Here is a 25,067-nt window from a genome sequence, read left to right on the forward strand (position 1 = left end):
TTAGAATAGTCAATAATTACATTCCATGGAAGTAGTTCAGTGTTGAATATACCCGAGCTCGTACATTGAAAATCAACGGGATCAAATGTAGATACAATGTGAAAAAAAATGAAATGAAATAGTAACAATTGCACCTATCAATGCATAAGACATGTTTCAAAATGAAAAAAATATAAAAGTATCATCTTCACTTCCTACATTATTCCATTGATAAAAAGAAATTACATATCCTGAATATTTCAAACGAACAGTAGGTGTCCTACGTTCGCTCCTCATAGTCAGTCTTAATTCACGCAATTCGATAATTCTGATACGAAAAAGTATTCGGAAATTAGAAACATTTAATTCGATTGGTTGACACTCTCAAATTATTTCCCCATTTGCTCGTGATAATTGTGCCACTTTTAATGTGTCCTACATTGATATATTCAGGATACTTCGGCAAATGAAAATATGAGTTCGGAATGAAAGGCTACTTATTTTCAAAGTGAACAGCCTTTTCTAAAGAAATACAAGTTGGTTTCATTTTGAAACATTTGTGTTGTGCAGCGTGTTTCATGTTGTGGAAAAATGAGTATTGCTATTAGAGATGGAAACGTTTTTTAATTATAGAGCTATATTTGTTATTATTGTCGCTATTATTACTATCATTATTATTATTATTATTAGAGTCTAATATTTATGATAGCACTTGTATTAAACGACTCTTATCCAAGCACGCACTAAATCAGAACAAGTCACAATTTAATTTTAATCTAATTTAAAATGTAACATATACATAGTCAAATATGTTATTTGATGCGGGTTTTATTTGCCAGATTTTATGTAAAATATTTATTTCATGATAAAATCAAAAAGAAGATAATACTGCCATTCTAAATTTTCATAGCATTAACCTAACCTAACCTAATCTAATTCCTAGATATAATTTTTATTTGAATTCCAAAATCTAATAAATGTGGATACTATGAATTTTAAATTGGTTAGTAATAAAAAATTGAAGGTTGTAATTATTTAATCCATTTGTGACTACTTTGAATATAATAAAAAAATTAATTAAGGATGATTTAATTGGTTTTAAATTTATTGAAATATATTTAATGACAATATATATTGAAGAGTATGGATGAATACACAGCTAATTAAACTCAAATAAGCACCAGAAAAAAGAAGTGATGCCATCAAGCATGTTCCAGAATGAAAAATATTCATAATAGAAATTGTATTTTCCTTGCATTGATCAATAATGACAACAGAAATTCTACATCCTCAATATTTCAAAAATACTAAAATAACAGTAGCTGTCTTAATTCGCTCCTCATAGTCAGTCTGAGTTCTCGCAGCTCTTTACTTCTGATGCGGATAAGTATTCGAAAATTATAAATAATGAATATAACTGATTGACACTCTCAAAATAATTCCCCCTCCCCGTTCGCTCGTGATAATTCTCCCACTTGTTTAATCTGCCCTATCTTGATATATTCAGGATACTTCTCTTTAAATTAATTTAGAAATCCAAAGTATGTATGTCAAATAGAACTACATGTCACAAGATTTTCATCCTGGAACATAACTCGAATTACTTTACTTTACTTTGGATACTTTGTTTAGTAATTTTATGATTTTATGTTTTGCACAACTCAATAGTAAATTTGAAAATAGTATTAAGAAAAATGTTTATTATCTAATATTTTATGTAACTTTTTAAATTTCTGTAGCAAAAAGAAATTAAAATTGCAAATTTTATTATACTTGTAATTTCAAGTTGTTACATTGTAATCAACTAATTACTGGTTTCTGTAAAGGTAAGTGATAAGTTATTCTTATAATTCGACCTTCTTGCAATAAAATTGAGTTTGGTAAGTAGGTTCTCTCTCTCTCTTTTGTTGGCCAAATTACGCAAGGTACATAGCCTATTTCGCGTGGTATCCAAATTCTGTTAAAATTCCAACAATAGAATCAAATTTTACTTCAATGTCGGCTTGTTTTAAATGTAGAGTAAGTATAAACATCAAAAATGCAAAATTAAATTCAGAAAACTAAATTGACAGTGAAAGTAGTGGTTGAAAATGCATTAATCTCAAGACAATTCCCCATTTTCTAAACTTCCATTGCCTCAAAAAATGTTGAAAGAAGATTCGTCTAATCTAATTAATATAAAAATACCCTTCAATGACGTGTGAGAAAATACGGCTTTCTCAATGCCAACCTGAAAACGCACATCCTGTAAAATAGAAGATCATTTTAAAAACTGAATAAGGATTAAAGCAAATATAAAATTACATAAGAAAATAGCTAGCAGAGATAGCACAAAACTACTCTCAGGTAGACAGAAAGAGTACACCCTTCATTTCAACGAAGTTTTCAAAAGATTACCTTCATAGAACAATGAAATAGCTTTTGCAATATTGTTAATATATCTACATATGAACATCAATTAGTTTACAAGTTAGTTCTTTGATTATAAAACTTGTCAACATCGGGAGTAAATGGGCTGAAAATGCATTATCTTATTAACGATGGGATGAACATTGTTAAGTATTTCATTAAATACAGACAAACACATTTTGAAGAAACTAATTTCAAAAGTAAACACAACTTCGACAGGCTGTAATGTTTTCAAATTCTGTGCAATTTCTTCCAGATTCATTTTATAATAGAATGTACATAAAACAATTTACTGATTAACACTGTCCACTTTCGTATAGCCAAGAGATTGCAGATTTGATTCCCGGTGAATATATATTTCACAATGGTTGAGATCACATTTAAAACTGTTGGCTTACTTAGTTCCGATTAGCATATCTGAGCATGAAGTGCTCTGAAAACAATTTTTTTAAACAATCCAAATGTGATTCAAAATCAAATACACTTTCTCCTTTGCTTGGCTGTAATTTGATAGACCAACTAACACCTGTGTTATCAAATTATATTATAGTTCAAATCACAAACCCTGACACCTTCTGTAAACAAAACCACCTGCATGCAGAAAGCATTGCAAACTCATAGAAGTAAAATAATCCACACGAAAATCCAGCGTTGTTACGGGATTCATTACGTAAGGTAAAACAATGGCAAATTTGTAGTATGGGATACGCTGCCGCAAATGACGTCTCACTTTAAACCCAATGCTCTTTCTTTTTTTACTTATTGCTTCACCTTTATGGTTAACTCTTTGCACCAGTAATCATTTCCCATAAATTTGGCTTCTTTCTTTGAATATATTTTACTTGCATTTTTTAGACAAAATAATATAACATGGTAATGTATATTTCTAAGGTTTGATATAGATAGAAGTGTATTTGAAATTTGTCTGTACATTTTATGTAAATTGTATCTTATGTAAATAAAATATATAATGGGCATAAACAGCCATATGCATTGCTGTAAGTCCAATAAATATATTGATGATGATCAAAACAAGACAAAAAGTTTGTAAATTTATTGCGGTTGGAAACTTTGACAAGCATCCTAATAACGATTTTTGTTCCGCCAAATATAGTGCACTTCGTAAAATAACTTGGTGACATGGCAAGGTAAGATAAGTGTGAACATTTTGTAGTAATATAATTTTCAATGAGCTTAGAGATTTGTGTACATAATGATATTTTATAACATTGGTTATTTTCTAAAAATAATCATGTGAACAGCAAGGAAGTAGTGCAACTTAGTAATATTGCCTGACTTAGCCTTAGAAAAATAACATGCCGAGTTCTATGCGTGAGGGAAAGTCTCCGTTTACTCCGAGCTTGTTTTCAAAACACCAGCAAGGACAGCCTTTGCAAAGGGGTGAGAAACAGATTCTACTCATTTTTTATGTAACGTTCTGTCAGTAGTATCCTGAGAAACCAGTAAATGAAGTGGTTAAGTTGGTATCCCAGTGCAGTGGTGTGTCAGTGTCTGCAGTTTTAAGGGTTATGAATAGGGAACGGAACTTTATGTGCTAAAAAACTCAGAAATATTTATTTTTTATGTGTCATAAATGTTGAAAATATGTGATAAAAACAGGAAAATATGTGACAAAAATAAAAACATTTGTTAACAAAAACAAACTATAACATGCATTTTAAACACCTGAAATTAGTTTCTAAATGATTACCTCTTAGCGAGCTATTTTTTGGAAGAGTTACAGTGGATCACTATAGTTTTTTCCAAATTCTCCATTGTAAATCTGTGACGATTATCTCTAAAAAGCATCTTATATTGTGAGAAAGATCGCTCCACGTCACAAGAAACAATTCTTGCATATTTGAATCACGAAATGTCACTAACGCTTAAGTTTTCCAAAGCTTCGTCTTCCTCTACTTCACTTTCCAAAACACATGCAATTTGGCACAAAGTTTGAAAACCTTGGTTTTTCCCAAAAAATTCTGTACATTTAGACATTTAGATCCAGTGAGTTCTTGCAGTTTCGTTTCTACTATACGGACTTTACCAATGGAAGCTGCCAAAGTGTTCGCGGACGATTCAAGCTTTCATATGGAATTAGAGAGAATGGACAGGTTTTGTTGAGATGTATGCCAATTCGACTTTTAAGGAGGGCTCCATCAACAGTTCTTGCAGAATTCTTCTTTGTCGAGATCATTTACAACAGATGCAATTTTTTCAAAGTTCTGGGCATAACATCTGCATTCAACCAAGTGCCCCATCGCGTAACTACAGGTGTAGGGGGAAGGGGAACCTCAGAACATTTTTGTTGAAAAATGTCTATTCTTCTAGGCGAATTCATAAAAACTTTCTTCCCATTTGAAACCAGTTTATCGACATTGGGATAAAGAGCTCTTATCTTTTCACATATTCTATGCAACGCATGAGCCACACATTTAACGTGCACCATTTTGGGGTAGCTAAGGGCAAGGCCTACTGCAGCTTTTTTCATGTAAGCTGCAGCATCTGTCACGAGGAGAAGAACATTGTCAAATTTTATGCCTTCCGGCCACAATAGCTGCATTGCTTCATTAAAAAGCCTTGCTATCGTTACGTGTAGCCAGCCCCAGCTACTTACAGCTATTTTCTCCCAATAGGATCGTAGGCGAGGTGCCAGAAGTCTGGCAGCGAGGGTGTTCAAAGACAAAACAAACCTAGCACTCTCGATATGAAAGAGGTGCAGAGTATAAACATTTTTCCTTCGAAGATTTCGAGGTAGATGAAGTGAATGAGCGATTTTATGTATTTAAAATGAAAATACGCAAAATATGTATTTACATACGGAAAACTGGAAAATATGTGTTTTTATGTAAAATAAAATTTGCTGTGTTGACATATAAGGCTATGATCAGAATTTTGGCAAAAATGAGGGTCTGTATCTTATCGCATAAAAAACATTTATTTACCTAAAGTTCCTTTCCCTAGTTATGAAAGAGAGAATGACCGGGAGAGTAACAATGTATGTGGCTGCATATTGTTTTGAGAATGGGTTCTCACATTCAGAGGCTCTTATATAAAATGAATAGGTGCGGCGAACTATGAGTGTAACAGCAGATGATTGCGGTCATGGATCAGCTGACGCGGAGTGATACATCGAATCGGTGAGACCGTTTGTTTACAGAACGTCTCAGGGATGGAGATTTAGACCTTAGTTATTATTATATAAATTTCTACCATTTCATATTTTGTATATAATTATTATACATTAGCGCCTCGGTAGCCAGTGGCACACTCAAGATGTGGTCTTTGAAGTACCCGATTCTTGTCTTAGGAATTTATTTGTGAGTCTTCATCAGTTTCCTTGTGATAATCATTCATCTTCATCGGAATGATTAGCTAAAAATGGTATAAAAACATCGTAGAATCAGACAAATACAATTATGATGCTTAATCTTACTCCTTTGTAGCCCTACTACTTCCACATTTGACAATCAAGAACTCTAAATATTATGTTTGCTTCACCGTTATGTATCAGCATAAAAGTATGAAAGTTGGATAAATGAATTTCATGGAACAAGAGGAACTCGTAAAATATCGAAAGATCAGTCTCTGGGTTCATATTTCGTTTTGTTCATTGATTAGTCACCTGATGCCTTACCGGTAGCTCCAAGTTATATTTCCAGTTCTTTAATCTCGAACCTTTAAGTAATTAAATGCTAGCTTATTAACTTAAACATACCACTATTATCTCAGCTGTCTTGATGTAGTTTAATGTTCTAATAAAAACAAATCCATTCTTACTTACATCTTTTAACATTTCCTGAACATAATCCTATGTGAACGAATTGGACATGGTAGTTCATGAAGCCATGGCAATTGTAGCAACAATGGTTGCTAGTACAACAATAACGATATGGTTCATATAATCATTGTTTTGAGAAAAGCAGGTCCATCCTAACGAAAAGAGTAATTGTCGCTTTCAAATTTTCTTGCTCGACTATACCCTGTCCCAGCTAACTGTAGAGCAGGGCCGCGCATATCGGCAGAGGAGGAGGAAAATCGAGTAGTGAAAGCGCGAAATTTCATGGCATGTGCGGACGTACGGTCCAGACTTTAGTCCGTACTCTAAATGCACGGCTTGTCAAAACTTGCTCTTGCAGTTTTATCCCTAATATTTCCCTAAGAAATTCTTAAACCAATCGTACGGACCTGGAGATAAAAATACGGTCCGTTTGCCATGTGCATTCGGTATTATCCTTTTCAAAAGATTGCATCCCTTACAGAGAGAACGGGTAACTCCCGTCGCCCATTACACAATCCTGTTTCTCTCACTGTTCACTGATGGAGCCTCTCGCCTCACTACTTGCAAAGAGACTTGTTCTTGTTCGCCTGATCTACAGTTAGCTGGTACGGGGTTTAGCTCGCATTCCGACGGTTTGACATAAGTGTCCACTGAGACGATTTTGCCTGGACATAAAGCACGGAACAACGAAACTTTCAACTTTCCAAATTCCAGACTCTCGCTCATACAACGTTCCATGAACTACCCAGTTAGTTCAACATCTGAAACCAAATATATATCTTCATCTATTATTTGTCTTTTATCACCAACCTACAGAAAAAGTGTGTACTTAAGTAACCATAGAATATTGTGAAAATGAGTTCTGTTGATCTTGGTTCAGTTTTGTGTTGTTCTATACCGTTTTTCTATTGATTTTTAATTGTTGAACTCTTTGATAGTACAGGGGTGTTGCACCACCCCAGAGTAATTTCATATTTTTTTATGTTGGGCTTACTGTTAAAATTTTCAAGCACGATTGCATAATGAGTTGGATTGTTATTTTATGTCCACTTTATGTACGTACATAAGGGCCAACCGGGATTGGACCAACAGTTTCAAGTGGAATCCAAACGACTGCGCCTCCACCGTGTATCGACCTCGGGATGACATTACCACTACGCCATCAGCTTTATTACTAGGTGCAGTCAGATGTTGGAAAAAACATTGTTTGTGCTAATAATAATCGACCCTGTAGGTGGTTATATGCATGCGAAAATGTTGTCCTACAATTATGGAAAATGGCATTCAAAAAGATGACCGAGAGTGGATTCGATACTCGTACTTTTGTGTGTGTGTGTGTCAGATTTTGAAAGAAGAGGATGGCTGATGATGATGACTACAGATAATATGAAATTGAGGAAAATGTAGAGGAGTATGTGGAAACTCTCTCTAGAAGTGCATTTGGATCCGGTCGTAACCCGACCTTGTTTAGCATAGCAAATTTATTTAATTTTTCTTTCAAAATTGTAAAAAATAAATAAGTTACAATAGAATAAAGTAATGCATCATATATTAATGCTTAGGAAAAGAACTGGCATGTATTGTCATATCTACATTGTGTACGAAACCTTTGGGGTGACAAATAATCCACGGTATCAACAAAAGGTGCCAAATACAGAGTGTCCCAAAAGTCATGCAACCTGATGTTTACGACAGTATAACGGAACACCATTAAGCCTTGTTTCCATGATTATGAAAAACTAAATATGCTGACCAAGGCAGTAATTTATTTTATTAAAAACATAAACATAAAACATAAAGTACAAAAGTACTTGTACTTGATACAGAGTCTGAAGAAGACCTTGCTAGAAGGTTGAAACGTTACGTTTAGTTTATGTTTTTAATAAAATAAATTACTGCCTTGGTCAGCATATTTAGTTTTTCATAGTATAACGGAATAGCAAAACGGAATGAGAAGAAACGCTTTCTGCCAAGAGAATGCCCTGTATATTGGGAAAATTTAGAGAGACAAACATATGTAAGGACATGCATGTTTTAATAACAAATAAGCAAAGTGTTGCCAAAGGCGGATTTTTTTTCTTTTTTTTTTTGCAAATCGTGTGTATTGATACACAGAACTCACTGAGGTAAATTATTGCAACATTTCACAATACCAACGAACAATTTAGATGGCCATCTATTGAATTTGACAGAAAAAGAACTTTGACGAAGTTTCAAAAACATTGCACAAGGGAATAAATGGGCTGTTCCAAAAAAATCGATGTTTTCACAATATTACGAGGGACACTGGCAACACTGTTGCTGTCCCGTGTCACTAACAGATGTGTTTCACCTCAGGCTATCACACTAAGGCACTTTTAATGACAAAGGAGAAAGTTGGTTATTCTCGAACATATGCAATAAATTACATACACCTTGCAACCCTGAAATGTTGGTACAATTGTTATGTTTTCTGTGCCTTAGGTGGTTGCTGTTTGCCACGAACGGCATTCCAGATTGTGTCTACTTATGCTGATGTCGTGTGTGTGTTTTCAAAATGCCATATTCTACACAGAAAAGAGTGTTTATTGTTGAAGAATATATCCGAACCATCGTCATATTCTGGGGTAAGAGAAGCATTTAGTGCCAAGTTTCCGACTACTCCCTGTCCAGATAAGTCGTCAATTTTTCGTATTGTGCAAAAGTTTCGCCAAACTGGGTCAGTACATTACAGGCAACGTTCAGGGTGCCCTTCTGTGTTAGGATCTGATGTTATGCAGTGTGTTGAACAAAGAATGGTGACATCGCCACAAAAGTCTGTTCGGAAGCTCATCTCAGAATTGGACTTATGCAAGCCAACTGCTCACAAGGCTATACGAAAATTGAAATTTTACCCGTATAGAGTTCATGTTGTTCATGACTTGAAAGCGGCAAGGTTGCGTTACTGTCATTGGTTTCAATCATTCGTTCGACAAAATGGTGTCAATGCACTGAATAAAGTTGTTTTTTTTTAGCGTCGAAGCCTGGTTTCAATTGGATGGGCATGTCAACAGCCAAAATTCCAGGGTGACAGAAAACCACATCAGTTGCATGAACTACCCTTGCATTCTCCGAAAATCAGTGTATGGTGTGGAATATCGGGACATCATATTGTGGGACCGTTATTCTTTGAGACAACAGTGAATACCGCTGTGTATGGGGATCTCATAATGCAATTCGTTGCTCTCCTGGAAGAAGACGAACGTGATGCTTGGCTACTATAAGATGGAGCAACTTGCCATACATCTAATGAATCCCTTCGTATGCTGAGAGATTTTTTTGGTGATCGTCTAATATCTAAGGATTTATGGCCCAGTCGCTTGCCCGATTTAACATCTGCAGATTTTTCCTGTGGGGTTACTTAAAGGGGAAAGTATACCAAACGAGACCCAGAACATTGGAGGAGTGATATGAAACATTACACAGGAAATTGATAATATCGGTGCTGCAACCCTCAGGAAGGTATCTGAGAACATGATCAAGCGAACCAACTTATGTATCCAAGAAAATGGTGGACACTTCGAACATTTGCTTTAATTTGTAGGGATACCCACATTTCAGGGTTGCAAGGTGTATATAATTTATTGCATATGTTCGAGAATAACCAACTTTCTCCTTTGTCATTAAAAGTGCCTTAGTGTGATAGCCTGAAGAGAAACACGTCTGTTAGTGACACGTGACAGTGTCCCTCGTAATATTGTGAAAACATCAATTTTTGGAACAACCCATTTATTCCCTTGTGCAATGTTTTTGAAACTTCGTCAAAAGTTCTTTTTCTGTCAAATTCAATAGATGGCCATCCAATTTGTTCGTTGGTATTGTGAAATGTTTCAATAATTTACCTCAGTGAGTTCTGTGCATCAATACACACGATTTGCAAAAAAAAAAAAAAAAAAAATCCGCCTTTGGCAACACTTTGCTTATTTGTTATTAAAACATGCATGTTCTTACATATGTTTGTCTCTCCAAATTTTCCCAATATACAGGACATTCTCTTGGCAGAAAGTGTTTCTTCTCATTCCATTTCACTATTCCGTTGTGCGGTCGTAAACACCGGGTTGCGTGACTTTTCGGACACTCTGTATAAAGTGACATACAGAACAAAAACATATGAACATGATATAAAAATAAAGCAAAAAGTTCTCTACGTACTGGGTTATTTTTTTATGAACTCATTAACGAGTGGTCTCAGTTCCAAATTATCAAGCACAGTTTGATGTATGTGGACTACCGCTAAGCTGCTTAGTCTCTTCTGCCACAATGTAGGTCTCAAATATGTCTTTAGTCAGCGAATAGCACTGAATGACCTTTCGGCTGTGGCTGTCGTCACTGGCACAGTGCGGAGGACCATCATGAATTTGGCAACTTGAGGCAGAAGCTCGTGGAGGGTGCTGTCTTCCAAAAGAAACTTCCTTATGTCATGCATGGTAGTTAGAACCAATTTCTTCTGTTTGGCGATATCACCAAGCATGGACATGTGTAAGGAGAGCCTATCGGCATCCAAATCTTGGCGAAAGAATTCTCGCGTTTGCTGAAAGTTTGTTGTGCAACTGATCACAGCTGAGATGCATTCTTTCTCTACGGCTGTTACTTTTTGTAGTCCTATAGATTCATGTCCTTGTTTAACACATGATTTTGCTGTGTGACAGACGTCAGTGTATATTGATTTATAATGTTATTTTGGAGTGTAGAACTTGTGAGTTTTGTCAGCATCAGAATTTTCAAGTCTCTTAGGGACGTGACGTTGCCGGGGCAATTCTGGCTCATCAACGAGGCTGAGTTTGCCCTCTGTGCATTTCTGCCAGAACTGTTCAAATCCCATTCACTTTTCTTGAAAGATGTCAGTCAAGTATTTTAGTTTTGATTCCACTTCTGTAGCACCAATGCGTGGAAACTGAATCTTACAGTTTACCTGTTCTATTGGACCCATCACATGGCAATAGAGGGAGAGAAAGAAAAAGTCATGAAGTGAAGCATTGTCTCCAGGTATCCAGCACATTTTGATGCTGTGTCAGTAGAATCTTCTTCAGAAAATTTCTCAAAAAAAATTGAGTAGGTTTTCATAGTTCCTTAAGATCTGTTGATACTGGAGACTCTCAACGTCCACCTACGAGGGCAAAGTGGTCGTAGTCCAATATGGCCAGCTTTCTCATTCACATCAAAAATATTCTGAAATACTTGCATTCTTTTAGAGATTCCCAAACAGTCTTTAACAAGTCATTGGCTAAATTCATTATGTCTCTGATTAATATATGTATAATAGTAAATAATAATCTATTCTTAGTATATAGTAATAAGTCATGTGTTTTGCTGTCTTCGGTCATAGCCCCCAAAAGTTGATGGTTTAGCAGTCTCAGCCCCCAAAGATGATGGTCTAGAACATTTCAAATGTGTATTTAAAGTTCATGTGGGACAATTCAGAGTAAACTTTACAAGAGAAGCAAAATAATATATTAGATCCTCTTAAGAAAAATTATTTGGGGGCTCTGCTACCCCATTGTTAACATTGGAGGGCTCGAGCCCCCCCCCCTCCCAAGCCGCATGGAGTCGGCGCCTATGGTAATGGGACTTTGTGATCACTCTGTACATCTGAATCACTGATACTGACTTCCCAAACTGCTTGTGGGTACTTACTTCACAATTCATGGTCAGTTGGCTGTTGGCTATTACAGGTAGTTATTTCAAAGCTTGTGTCACAGACTGTATACCAACTGACTGCATGCTAGTGAACGAGCATAAGTTACATTTGACAGACAGTGCTTACCAATTTGAAATGCGTTGATTGGCAAATGGGTGTTTTCTTAAAATATTGAACCAATACTCTTACCAATTCACAACGATACCGATTCTTGAACTTTGTTGCAATTAAAATTTGGTTCTGATCAGAATGTTTATAAATATAAACGTATTAGGATACTAATTTTCTATGCTTCGGACAAATTTCTTCATTTTTACAAAAGAAACTACTTACTGTAATAAGTTCCTGTAGCATTGTCTAACATCGGGAAGGTGTTTTGTGTGATGTGGGAATGTATGATGGGGAAATTCATGTTCTTTGTTGAAAATTAATTCTCCGACGGAGAATAGCCTTTGGCGCGTACACCTTCGTACATCATCACGCATACTGATTGTGTTTTGTTCATGTTCATTGGGTATCCAGTGTTTCGAACCGTCTGTGTTTGCAGTGAAAGTTAGAAACATGACATGTCATGCATGCGTGGTGAAATTCAGGTAAATATTCTGGAAAGTGATTTCTTCAAATTTAAAAGTTTGGGGGCAGGTGACTTCGGCCAATTTCTAAAATTCCTTTAACAGGGGGATTATAGAGAATGCTGGGTAGCTGGAGCAGAGGCGGGGCCGCGGTAGCGTTAGAGGTCGGTAAGTCAATTACCCCAGGGGCGGAGCCCAGAATTGGTGGTAATTTTGGACTCAAAAATTTAAAAAAAACAAAAAAAAATACTTTAAATTTCCAACCGATTCCGGGACGGATAGCCCCACGAACCATTACAATTTTCTTCGTGAAACAATGCGAAAAATTTAAAAATAAGAAAAAATTAGATCACATGAGCTTTGTTCATGGGCATTTCTTGGTTGAAACATTGCATAATGAATGAAAATCGACAAAACACAAGGACGACGTGCGATTATGTAGGAAGGTGTACGCAACATATTGTCTCTGAGGCAAGCAAAAAGACTATGAGAAAGAAGTACTCGTAACGTGAAAAATTGCAATTACTTTGATCAAAAAAACGTGAATGCACCTTAAGGAATGTTCCACGAAGCAGATAGGTAAGTACGAATGTCAAAAATTGATGAAACGAAGAAGTTATAGGTGTCCGACGAATAGTAAATTTTACCATCTCATTCTTTATTTGTAATCCACACAGTGATTTAGTCACAAACACTACTAGAAAGATCTACCACTCATGAGACAGTTACTGTGAAGATCCAATGAATAGTGGTCGACCCTTGTCAATTCTTCATCTGTCTCTGTTCTTTGCAATGAGGTGCAAAGAGAAAGAACCACACTTTTCTTGGGTCAGTTTGACCTTTGTGTGGTGGGCAGATGACATAACTCCCCTCCTCCAGTGATAGTCAATGTGGAAGGGAAGCCCAGCTGTACGTACTACTGTTGCCAACTTAGTCTTTTGGAGCAAGGCTTGTCCAAATCTCAAATCGCACCAAAAAACTATTTTTTCACCTAATACCTAACTGGTCTCATTTGTAGTTAAATCCAGCCTTGACTTTGCAGTCTACCTCTAGTTGGTTGACTGCAACCCAATTTTAGGCAGGATTTAACTCTTTTCTGCCAATCCAATGTGACAGAACTGGCCTGTGTCCGGCAGGCCTCGCCGGTAACAGGGCCCCTAAGCAGGCATATGAATAACCCCAGAGCAAACTTGCCCCAAAGTCTTTCCCCGCTCTTCCCTTGCATTGGCGCCTTCTCCTCTTTTTACCTCTTGAGGATACCTGTACGGCATCCCTCTTCTCTTCTGTTGGCTGCAGAAAAAAATGTCTCCTTCAATATCTACTCGATAGCAACGCTATTGGTTAATGTATTTAACATTGTTGTCATTTTATTGAAGCAACTTTTTAATTCTTTACATTTTGCTGTTACCTGCAGTAACACTGGTTACATTCATGCCAACAACTGCCCACCAAAGATATTAAACCCTGAACTTGGAATTTTTTATCAAACAGTCCATGTTTATGACCCTGTAGAAAAAAATATTAAAGTCTTAAACTTCAAATAATTTTGACATATTCTATTGGTACACAGGTACTTGCACAAAAAAATTCAAGTGTCAAACAAACAGCCTTCCCCCACAAAGAAATGTCCGAAAATGTCATTTCGAGCGATTAAAATACACAATTTTGACCTTAAAATTTATTATGAAGGAATAATATTTAGAAAATTACACACAAATATAATTGTAGCCTATAATGTGCTTAACATCACAGATTTTGTCTCATTGTCCTAGGACTTACCAGAGCTGAGAAAAAAAGTTGCCGCTGATGCTTACGAATGGAGAAAATGACGTGCGCCATGATAAAAAAATGCCCGCCAACTTCAAATCGGTGATAGTAAAAATAAAATAACAGTGGTTCTGAACTGTCAACATATGAGGCTCACACCACACAAAAAATAAACTTTTTTAAAAATGGTCAAGCAACCATGTTGTATGACTTTTTATGGATTGACCCTCAACAAATAATTACAAGAAAATGTAAGCAAGATACATGGACAGAAAAAAGAAACTAGCAGTGTTGCATCCTTGTTACAAAAAGACTACATGAATATTTCAGGGTTAATAATCCGTAACTTGCACCTGTGTTTCAGTATGTTCTAAACTGTTTTCTTAATTCTCATAATATTTTTTTACCAATAGTGATAACAACATCTATAAATTTTACAGATGAATTCAAAGAACTGAATGAACAGGTCATAGTTCAAACAACCTGTATTTTATATGTTCATTACCATTAGTGTATTTTGTGGACATAATTTTGCTTGAAAAAAGAAATAATACAAGTGCATTCATTTCTCATTCAAGGCTATATTGATTGATAGTGTAGTTTTCCGATTGAAGAATGGGCCATTGGGATGCATATTTGATAGCAAATTGATGATTACAAATTATCCTCGATATGGAAATACGGTAATTGGTAAGAATATTCATATATTTTCTTGTTTGCTTTAACTAAGTGGAAATCTAGTTTAAAAATACGATGGGAAGTCAGTACATAGGTCACATACTGATGTGGGATAAGTGGAAATAGTAGTGAGTAGCTTCTGAAGGTGTCATTAGGTGGCAGCACAATCCAGCTTGATAATTTTCAGTTAGCAGTCGCTAGATAGCAGATGCATGCATGGGACAGCTCAGTTTAAAAATTGAGACTGTACTCGAGGACTGTACATGGAGATGGTACGGGTGGAGGAGATGATTCAAGCCGACAGGTGAAGGACGAGAGACAGCATAGCAACTGCAATAGGGTATTGTCATGGTTTAGCCTACAGCATAATGCATGGTCTGTTGAATTTCCAAAAAGTGTATGCATGGCAAAGTTTTTGTGGATGATGAAGATGTTGAACGTGAGGTGTGACTGTGGCTGGGACAGCAGCCCTAAGACTTTTATGCAGCAGGTTTTGAGGGACTGATAAAGCAATTGGATAAGTGTATCAATGTTGGTGGATATTATGTTGAAAAATAAAAACTGTTTTCAAGTTAGTATCCACTTTGAATTTTTTTAGTAAACGTTTGTGATGTACTTACTGACTTACCTATGTGTATAACTTAAAAATGTGAGGTGAGTTAAGATGAATGGTTAAGATGCAGTCTCATATTCAGGAAGTTATAGGTTTAAATCACACTGACTGAGATTCTTCTTTTTCTCATAGACCTCCAGGTGAATGCTGGGGTAGCACCTTCAATGAAGGTTGTGAATTATAGTCACCACTTCCTTATAGCTTCCTTATACGAGGTGCCATCTTTAAAAATAACAAAAATGCCATTTTGAAGCTCTTGATTAGTGTTTCATCCTTGTGGCCATTATGTAAACAACAGTTGATACCTCGTGTTTATTTGAGCTGTATACAGTCTGTCAAGTAACTTTTATTGGATTTTTAAGGTTTTTCATTTGACTCTTGTAATATATATATTTAAAATATGTTTGAAGCTGAAGAACAAATATAACACCATTAAAAATTACAAGAAGAGTTTTCTGAGCAAGTTAAACTAAGCAACACCATTGCAAAATTTGTCTTGTTACTGTTTTCATATCAGAAAAGAGGCATCCTTCCAATCAGTGATTTATCCACACTCCCTAACACCCCCCCCCCCCCAAGCAGAAAAGTGGAACCCCCCATAGGGGGGTTGTAAATATGGATTTTTATATGAACAATAGAATGACAATACTTCAACATTAACAAAAAGGAACCATTTGTAGCTCTACAAGAAGCGTAGTCCAATGGACCTTTCGGTCAACTAAAACCAAAGTGTCAAAGAAGGAGATTGGAATGTGCAGCATGGACATTTCCTGGAAACGCCAGTTCCCTTGACAAGGCTTCGGTCAGCTCTAGGAAAGGGACGTTCCCATCTGGAAAATGTTAGGCTGCCCTCTTTATAGGTAGCACATACCGCACACTGTGTTAACAGCAGCATTTGAATACCTAAATAAATATTTCTTAAATATGTTACGGATTTGTAAATTCAACCCCTGAGTTAATGAAATTTACATTTTGTTGCATTTTGCTTTCAATTCTTTCATGTAAAAAATGTACGATAAAAGTAAGGGAAGAAATGGAAAGATACAGGTTTAACTCCTTTTAGTGAATTGTGTTGGTATTGTTAGCAACACTATTTTTCTGTAACTTGGACGAGATGGATGATTTTGAAGTGGTAGAGAAGAGAACAGTCAAATGCCTCAGTGTAGCATCTCAGTTCGTGTGTTGTTGTTCTTCTTAGTGTTACAATGTCTGAAACTTTTCTTCAAAACACTCTGAAGAAGGTAGAGAAAATAAAACCAAACAGAATGAAACTTAAAGTGGTAAGTAGAAAGCACTGACAATATATGTAGGTATAATTTCTTCCAACAGATATTCATAAAGTACCAATATAAAATTTACTGACTGAGTATTCATTATAAAACGGCAAGTATTTCATGAAGAACCTAAGCGATTCATTCACTTCTATAGTAGATGTATGTGACCATTTTTGTGGCTCGAAGAGTTCTTACCTTTGTAAAAGAAATTATATATTAGAAAGAGAGTTGTAAAAGAGGGGGAGTGTCCACGTGGGATGGTTGCCTGGATTCTTAGGACAAATGGGGTGCCAACAAGCAAAACATAAAAATAGAAGAGCGTTAACGTCGTAGTGCCCTGTGAAATTACTGGTACCCTATTAAATTAAAGTTATTGTCAGATTGCAAAGATATAGATTTAGTAAAAATTGTCTTCCTCTTTTAATCTAGTCTGTTACCTGACATAATGACATATTTAATTTTTTCCAACTTTTCAGAGGAAGCAAAGGAAGTATAAGGAATTAAACATGAAAAGCAATTTAATTTACATAAAGTTCCAAATTTATATCTGACCATAGGCGCACCAGTGGGGACACGAAGGTGCTTGCCACTGCCTGCGGGAATACGTGGAGAGTAAAGAAAAATGTTTGATTCATTGTGCTCTTTGTGCTGGAAAGTGAAATAAATGCTATTCAATTTTTAAATAATTGAAAATAAAGCATTACCTCAATTTAGAAGTGAAAATTCATTGCCTTCCCTTTGCAGTTAACATGCCATTTGTTTTGCACATGTTATTTTTTTTCTTTTAAGGCAAAGAGACACATAACTCCTAGGGTATCTTGTTCAGTATTTGAAAGATACACTTTCATCAATAGGGCCAAGTGTATTTTCCAAAGTTTTGTAAGAGTATAAAACTTCAATGTGAAATTCCTTGACCGATTTAGTTCAAAAGCAATACCAGGTATCTATCAAACGTGCATCCCAACTTCCCACTATATTTTAAAGTCTCCATGGCCATGCTCTAAATATATAGTTTCATTACTTTATTTCAATTTGTGAATCATTGTTTAAACCGAGATTTGAAAACACCAGTAGAATTTGGAACTCACTCGCTACATAGAACTATTAAAATTATATTGATTGAGTTGGTGTTTTATGTCCACTTTATACACAGATAGGCTAATCGGGACTGGACCTACAGTTTAAAGTGGGATCCGAACCACTATGTGTCTGTACCGGGCATCGAACCTGGGACCCCTTGATTACAAGGCGACAATGCTACCACTGTGCCATCGGGGAGGCTACTATAAAATTATATGTATGCATATTTTCTAATTGAAGCAGAACAGGAGGGGTCAAGGGGCATGTGCTGACTTGAAGTGGACACCAAACAAGTAAAGCAAGATTGTAAAGAGTAAACATCATGTTTAATTAATAATATACATAATCAGTTTGCAAAGAAATAGTTCTGAAAATTTCCTTCCTTGCTTCGCTCGCAGTGTGGTTGTTTATTCAAGAGTCATATTGTATCTATACATTATTTCTACTAGTTCAGACAAGCAAGTATGCATGCACCCATGCACTGATATTTAATCGATGAAATGGGTGAATCTCAAACTCAAAATTTTTACTAAAGTTACTTATCATGGAGTACTGTATTGCGTACAAATTTCAGATTTTTAAACAACTGCCCACCAAAGATATTTAACCCTGAGCTTGAATTTTTTTAACAAAAAGTACATGTTTATGACCCTGTAGAAAAAAAAATATTAGTCTTAAGCTTCAAATAATTTTGACATACTCTATTGGTACACAGGTACTTGCACAAAAAATTCAAGTGTCAAACAAACTGCCTTCCCCCACAAAAAAATGTCCGAAAATGTCATTTTGAGCGATTAAAATACACAATTTTGACCTTAAAATTTATTATGAAGGAATAATATTTAGAAAATTACACACAAATATAATTGTAGCCTATAATGTGCTTAACATCACAGATTTTGTCTCATTGTCCTAGGACTTACCAGAGCTGAGAAAAAAAGTTGCCGCTGATGCTTGCTTACGAATGGAGAAAATGACGTGCGCCATGATAAGAAAATGCCCGCCATCTTCAAATCGGTGATAGTAAAAATAAAATAACAGTGGTTCTGAACTGTCAACATATGAGGCTCACACCACACAAAAAATAAACTTTTTAAAAATGGTCAAGCAACCATGTTGTATGACTTCTTATGGATTGACCCTCAACAAATAATTACAAGAAAATGTAAGCAAGATACATGGACAGAAAAAAGAAACTAGCAGTGTTGCATCCTTGTTACAAAAAGACTACATGAATATTTCAGGGTTAATAATCCGTAACTTGCACCTGTGTTTCAGTATGTTCTAAACTGTTTTCTTAATTCTCATAATATTTTTTTACCAATAGTGATAACAACATCTATAAATTTTACAGATGAATTCAAAGAACTGAATGAACAGGTCATAGTTCAAACAACCTGTATTTTATATGTTCATTACCATTAGTGTATTTTGTGGACATAATTTTGCTTGAAAAAAGAAATAATAGAAGTACATTCATTTCTCATTCAAGGCTATATTGATTGATAGTGTAGTTTTCCGATTGAAGAATGGGCCATTGGGATGCATATTTGATAGCAAATTTATGATCACAAATTATCCTGGATCTGGAAATATGGTAATTGGTAAAAATATTCATATATTTTCTTGTTTGCTTTAACTAAGTGGAAATCTAGTTTAAAAATACGATGGGAAGTCAGTACATAGGTCACATACTGATGTGGGATAAGTGGAAATAGTAGTGAGTAGCTTCTGAAGGTGTCATTAGGTGGCAGCACAATCCAGCTTGATAATTTTCAGTTAGCAGTCGCTAGATAGCAGATGCATTCATGGGACAGCTCAGTTTAAAAATTGAGACTGTACTCGAGGACTGTACGTGGAGATGTAACGGATGGAGGAGATGATTGAAGCCGACAGGCCAGGGATGAGAGACAGCATAACAACTGCAATAGGGTATTCTCATGGTTTAGCCTACAGTTTAATGCATGGTCTGTTGAATTTCCAAAAAGTGTGTGTGTGGCAAAGTTTTTGTGGATGATGAAGATGTTGAACGTGAGGTGTGACTGTGACTGGGACAGCAGCCTTAAGACTTTTATGCAGCAGGTTTTGAGGGACTGATAAAGCAATTGGATAAGTGTATCAATGTTGGTGGATATTATGTTGAAAAATAAAAACTGTTTTCAAGTTAGTATCCACTTTGAATTTTTTTAGTAAACGTTTGTGATGTACTTACTGACTTACCTATGTGTATAACTTAAAAATGTGAGGTGAGTTAAGATGAATGGTTAAGATGCAGTCTCATATTCAGGAAGTTATAGGTTTAAATCACACTGACTGAGATTCTTATTTTTCTCATAGACCTCCAGGTGAATGCTGGGGTAGCACCTTCAATGAAGGTTGTGAATAATTGTCACCACTTCCTTATAGCTTCCTTATACGAGGTGCCATCTTTAAAAATAACAAAAATGCCATTTTGAAGCTCTTGATTAGTGTTTCATCCTTGTGGCCATTATGTAAACAACAGTTGATACCTCGTGTTTATTTGAGCTGTATACAGTCTGTCAAGTAACTTTTATTGGATTTTTAAAGTTTTTCATTTGACTCTTGTAATATATATATTTAAAATATGTTTGAAGCTGAAGAACAAATATAACACCATTAAAAATTACAAGAAGAGATTTCTGAGCAAGTTAAACTAAGCAACACCATTGCAAAATTTGTCTTGTTACTGTTTTCATATCAGAAAAAAGGCATTCTTCCAATCAATGATTTATCCAAACTCCCTAACACCCCCCCCCCCCCCAGCAGAAAAGTGGAACACCCTCCCCCATAGGGGGGTTGTAAATATGGATTTTTATATGAACAAGAGAATGACAATACTTCAACATTAACAAAAATGAACCATTTGTAGCTCTATGAGAAGCGTTGTCCAATGTACCTTTCGGTCAACTAAAACCAAAGTGTCAAAGAAGGAGGTTGGAATGTGCAGCATGGCCATTTCCTGGAAACGACAGCTCCCTTGACAAGGCTTCGGTCAGCTCTAGGAAAGGGACACTCCCATCTGGAAAATATCAAGCTGCCCTCTTTATAGGTAGTACATACCGCACACTGTGTTAACAGTTCAGCATTTGAATACCTAAATAAATATTTCTTAAATATGTTACAGATTTGTAAATTCAACCCCTGAGTTAATGAAATTTACATTTTGTTGCATTTTGCTTTCAATTCTTTCATGTAAAAAATGTACGATAAAAGTAAGGGAAGAAATTGAAAGATACAGGTTTAACTCCTTTTAGTGAATTGTGTTGGTATTGTTAGCAACACTATTTTTCTGTAACTTGGACGAGATGGATGATTTTGAAGTGGTAGAGAAGAGAACAGTCAAATGCCTCAGTGTAGCATCTCAGTTCGTGTGTTGTCGTTCTTCTTAGTGCTACAATGTCTGAAACTTTTCTTCAAAACACTCTGAAGAAGGTAGAGAAAATGAAACCAAACAGAATGAAACTTAAAGTGGTAAGTAGAAAGCACTGACAATATATGTAGGTTTAATTTCTTCCAACAGATATTCATAAAGTACCAATATAAAATTTACTGACTGAGTATTCAATATAAAACGGCAAGTATTTCATGAAGATCCTAAGTGATTCATTCACGTCTATAGTAGATGTATGTGACCATTTTTGTGGCTGGAAGAGTTCTTACTTTTGTAAAATAAATTATATATTAGAAAGAGAGTTGTAAAAGGGGGGGAGTGTCCACGTGGATTGGTTGCCTGGATTCTTAGGACAAATGGGGTGCCAACAAGCAAAACATAAAAATAGAAGAGCGTTAACGTCGTAGTGCCCTCTGAAATTACTGGCACCCTATTAAATTAAAGTTATTGTCAGATTGCAAAGATATAGATTTAGTAAAAATTGTCTTCCTCTTTTAATCTCGTAGTCTGTTACCTGACATAATGACATATTTAATTTTTTCCAACTTTTCAGAGGAAGCAAAGGAAGTATAAGTAATTAAACGTGAAAAGCAATTTAATTTACATAAAGTTCCAAATTTATATCTGACAATAGGCGCACCAGTGGGGACACGAAGGTGCTTGCCACTGCCTGCGGGAATACGTGGAGAGTAAAAAAAATGTTTGATTCATTGTGCTCTTTGTGTTGGAAAGTGAAATAAATGCTATTCAATTTTTAAATAATTGAAAATAAAGCATTACCTCAATTTAGAAGTGAAAATTCCTTGCCTTCCCTTTGCAGTTAACATGCCATTTGTTTTGCACATGTTATTTTTTTCTTTTAAGGCAAAGAGACACATAACTCCTAGAGTCTCTTGTTCAGTATTTGAAAGATGCACTTTCATCAATAGGGCTGTGTATTTTCCAAAGTTTTGTAAGGGTATAAAATTTCAATGTGAAATTCCTTGACCGATTTAGTTCAAAAGCAATACCAGGTATCTATCAAACGTGCATCCCAACTTCCCACTATATTTTAAAGTCTCCATGGCCATGCTCTAAATATATAGTTTCATTACTTTATTTCAATTTGTGAATCATTGTTTAAACAGAGATTTGAAAACACCAGTAGAATTTGGAACTCACTCGCTACATAGAACTATTAAAATTATATTGATTGAGTTGGTGTTTTATGTCCACTTTATACACAGATAGGCTAATCGGGACTGGACCTACAGTTTAAAGTGGGATCCGAACCACTATGTGCCTGTACCGGGTATCGAACCTGGGACCCCTTGATTACAAGACGACAACGCTACCACTGTGCCATCGGGGAGGCCACTATACAATTATTTGTATGCATATTTTCTAATTGAAGCTAGAACAGGAGGGGTCAAGGGGCATGTGCTGAGTTGAAGTGGACGCCAAACAAGTAAAGCAAGATTGTAAAGAGTAAACATCATGTTTAATTAATAATATACATAATCAGTTTGCAAAGAAATAGTTCTGAAAATTTCCTTCCTCGCTTCGCTCGCAGTGTGGTTGTTTATTCAAGAGTCATATTGTATCTATACATTATTTCTACTAGTTCAGACAAGCAAGTATGCATGCACCCATGCACTGATATTTCATCGATTAAATATGAGTGCATGAACTCAGAGTTACACCTATGAAAAGAAACATTCAAATACAGTTAGAAAATATTGCGCAAATGTTTCTAATTTCTTTATAACTAGCTTAAGAATTACATGAAATGATTCCTGGTAATAATATATTTAAATTTTGTGTTTTTGAATGTCATCTCTTGTGTTTTATCTAACAAGTGATTAAATCAAGTACTGAACATTATCGGAAAGCAATATTCGAAATGTTAGACTGAAATGATAACATTATCACAAGTATCTATTTTCCATCTTTTCCTGCATTTGACATATTTTTTCTTCTGAAATGTTATGTGAAGGAAAGGGGAGGGGATTAATCTCTGGAAACATCTATGAACAAATTGAATTAGGGCGAACATTTTAAAAACGGTCCAAAATATGCACTTAACATCCCCAAACTTGCCCCCCCCCCCCCCCCAAGGGGGGAAAAATCATGGATAAACCCCTGCTTCAAATCATAAATATGAGGCAAAAACTTATAATCCTTTTCTGTTGCCTATGTAATTGAACTTTCAAAAGTTTTAGCACAAGTAAATACAATGGGACATATTAGTGAATAAATATTCATAGATGAGATTTGTGTTGTTTAGTTTGTAGATAAACATACTGCAGTTTAGCAACAGAAAACATTTTCCATCACTGTTTGCTCTATGATGTTTCATCCCAAAATTGTATGCAATCCAATGTCTTTCCCATATAATTTAGATTTTTTTCCTGATTGTGAGAAGAATGTAGAATTGATTATGCCCCTTTTTTATATTTTGACAAATTTGATGTGTGTAAACATTAAGAATTCTTTCCACATAATAAAAACATTGGTAAATTTTTGCATAAGGCATAACTTACACCACATGCCATCATTTCACTAAGTAATCAAAACCGGTTTTGGCATGTAATTACTTTGCTCTCAAGCTTTCACCACATCATGTGGCTTCCTCAGGAGATAGGACAAGTATAGTTAAGGTTTAAGAGATGGGAAGGTAAGTTAATGGTTAAAAAGATAAAAAGACGATAGGAGTGACAGGGCACTGCTTTGTCTTTGTCCTATCTTCTGAGGAAGTCTCATGATGTGGTGAAAGCTTGAGAGCAAAGTAATTACATGCCAGAACCGGTCTTGATTACTTAGTGATTTTTTTTTGCATATTCCTAGACCGTTATAAAAAAGATGTCATGAAATTTAGTTTGGCAAATTAAGTGAAAACCCTGTTTATGGAGGGTGCGGCTACATCAACTCTTTCCAAAAATACTGCAAGAACTATTTAAGATGCAACAATATGTTTAAGTGTTTCAAAATAAGCTTAAAAAAAGTATTGATCTGAATTTTTAAAAATAGTGAACATTTTCAGCACCTTTTAAAGTATTTCTGAGACTAAATTAAGTAAATATCAATTTCACAATTAATTTTGTTACATACACTTTTACCCATATCTATAAGATATTGAGAATGGGCAGCCACTTGTTTAACTGCATGTACTAGAGATGAAATGTCAGGAGTTCTCTGAGTATTTTCCAGAGAAATTCCGAATCTATCAGGAAATTGCAGACATTTGCTTTGCAGTCCCATCTGGTGTGTGGAATTAGTTTCATTCCCGCCCGTATCCCGTTCTATATGCTTGTAATTTATGAGAACAAAATAAGTCTGAAGACATTTTTACGAACAAGTTACTGTGCATAGTGGATAGAACAAGTAATGTGGTAATTTTACTGAACCAGGGGGGGGGGGGGGGTGGACCCGTTGAATCCCCTCCCTTAAATACACCCATGTTGCCACTTACACATTTTTGTTTTTTGATATTTTTTTTATAACCAGTTGACCATAACTTTTGAACTGCATGAATGATTCTGAACAATTTTTTTTCGGCATGTATGTGTTTAAAATTTTTATAATCCTGTTTATCGAAATAAAATCAAATGACTTATCATAAAATTCTTCTTTCTATTTGATACAAATTTTAATTCTTTTCTTTGAAATAACCATTTTGGGTTTTCCATTGTTCTATGGCACACGATCTGTGCTGAAAACTGAGTGGGCAAAGTGTATCGTGATATCGGCAATATATCATCTGAATCACTGACCAGGACATCAGAGAAGAAGTGGACAGTGTGTGTGTTAAAAATCATCTATGTCATTAATGTACTTGCCAACAAATTGTATGTATCTTCTTATCCA

Source organism: Lepisma saccharinum, chromosome 8 (assembly GCF_977018435.1).
Source record: "Lepisma saccharinum chromosome 8, izLepSacc3.1, whole genome shotgun sequence".
In the NCBI taxonomy this organism is placed as follows: domain Eukaryota; kingdom Metazoa; phylum Arthropoda; class Insecta; order Zygentoma; family Lepismatidae; genus Lepisma; species Lepisma saccharinum.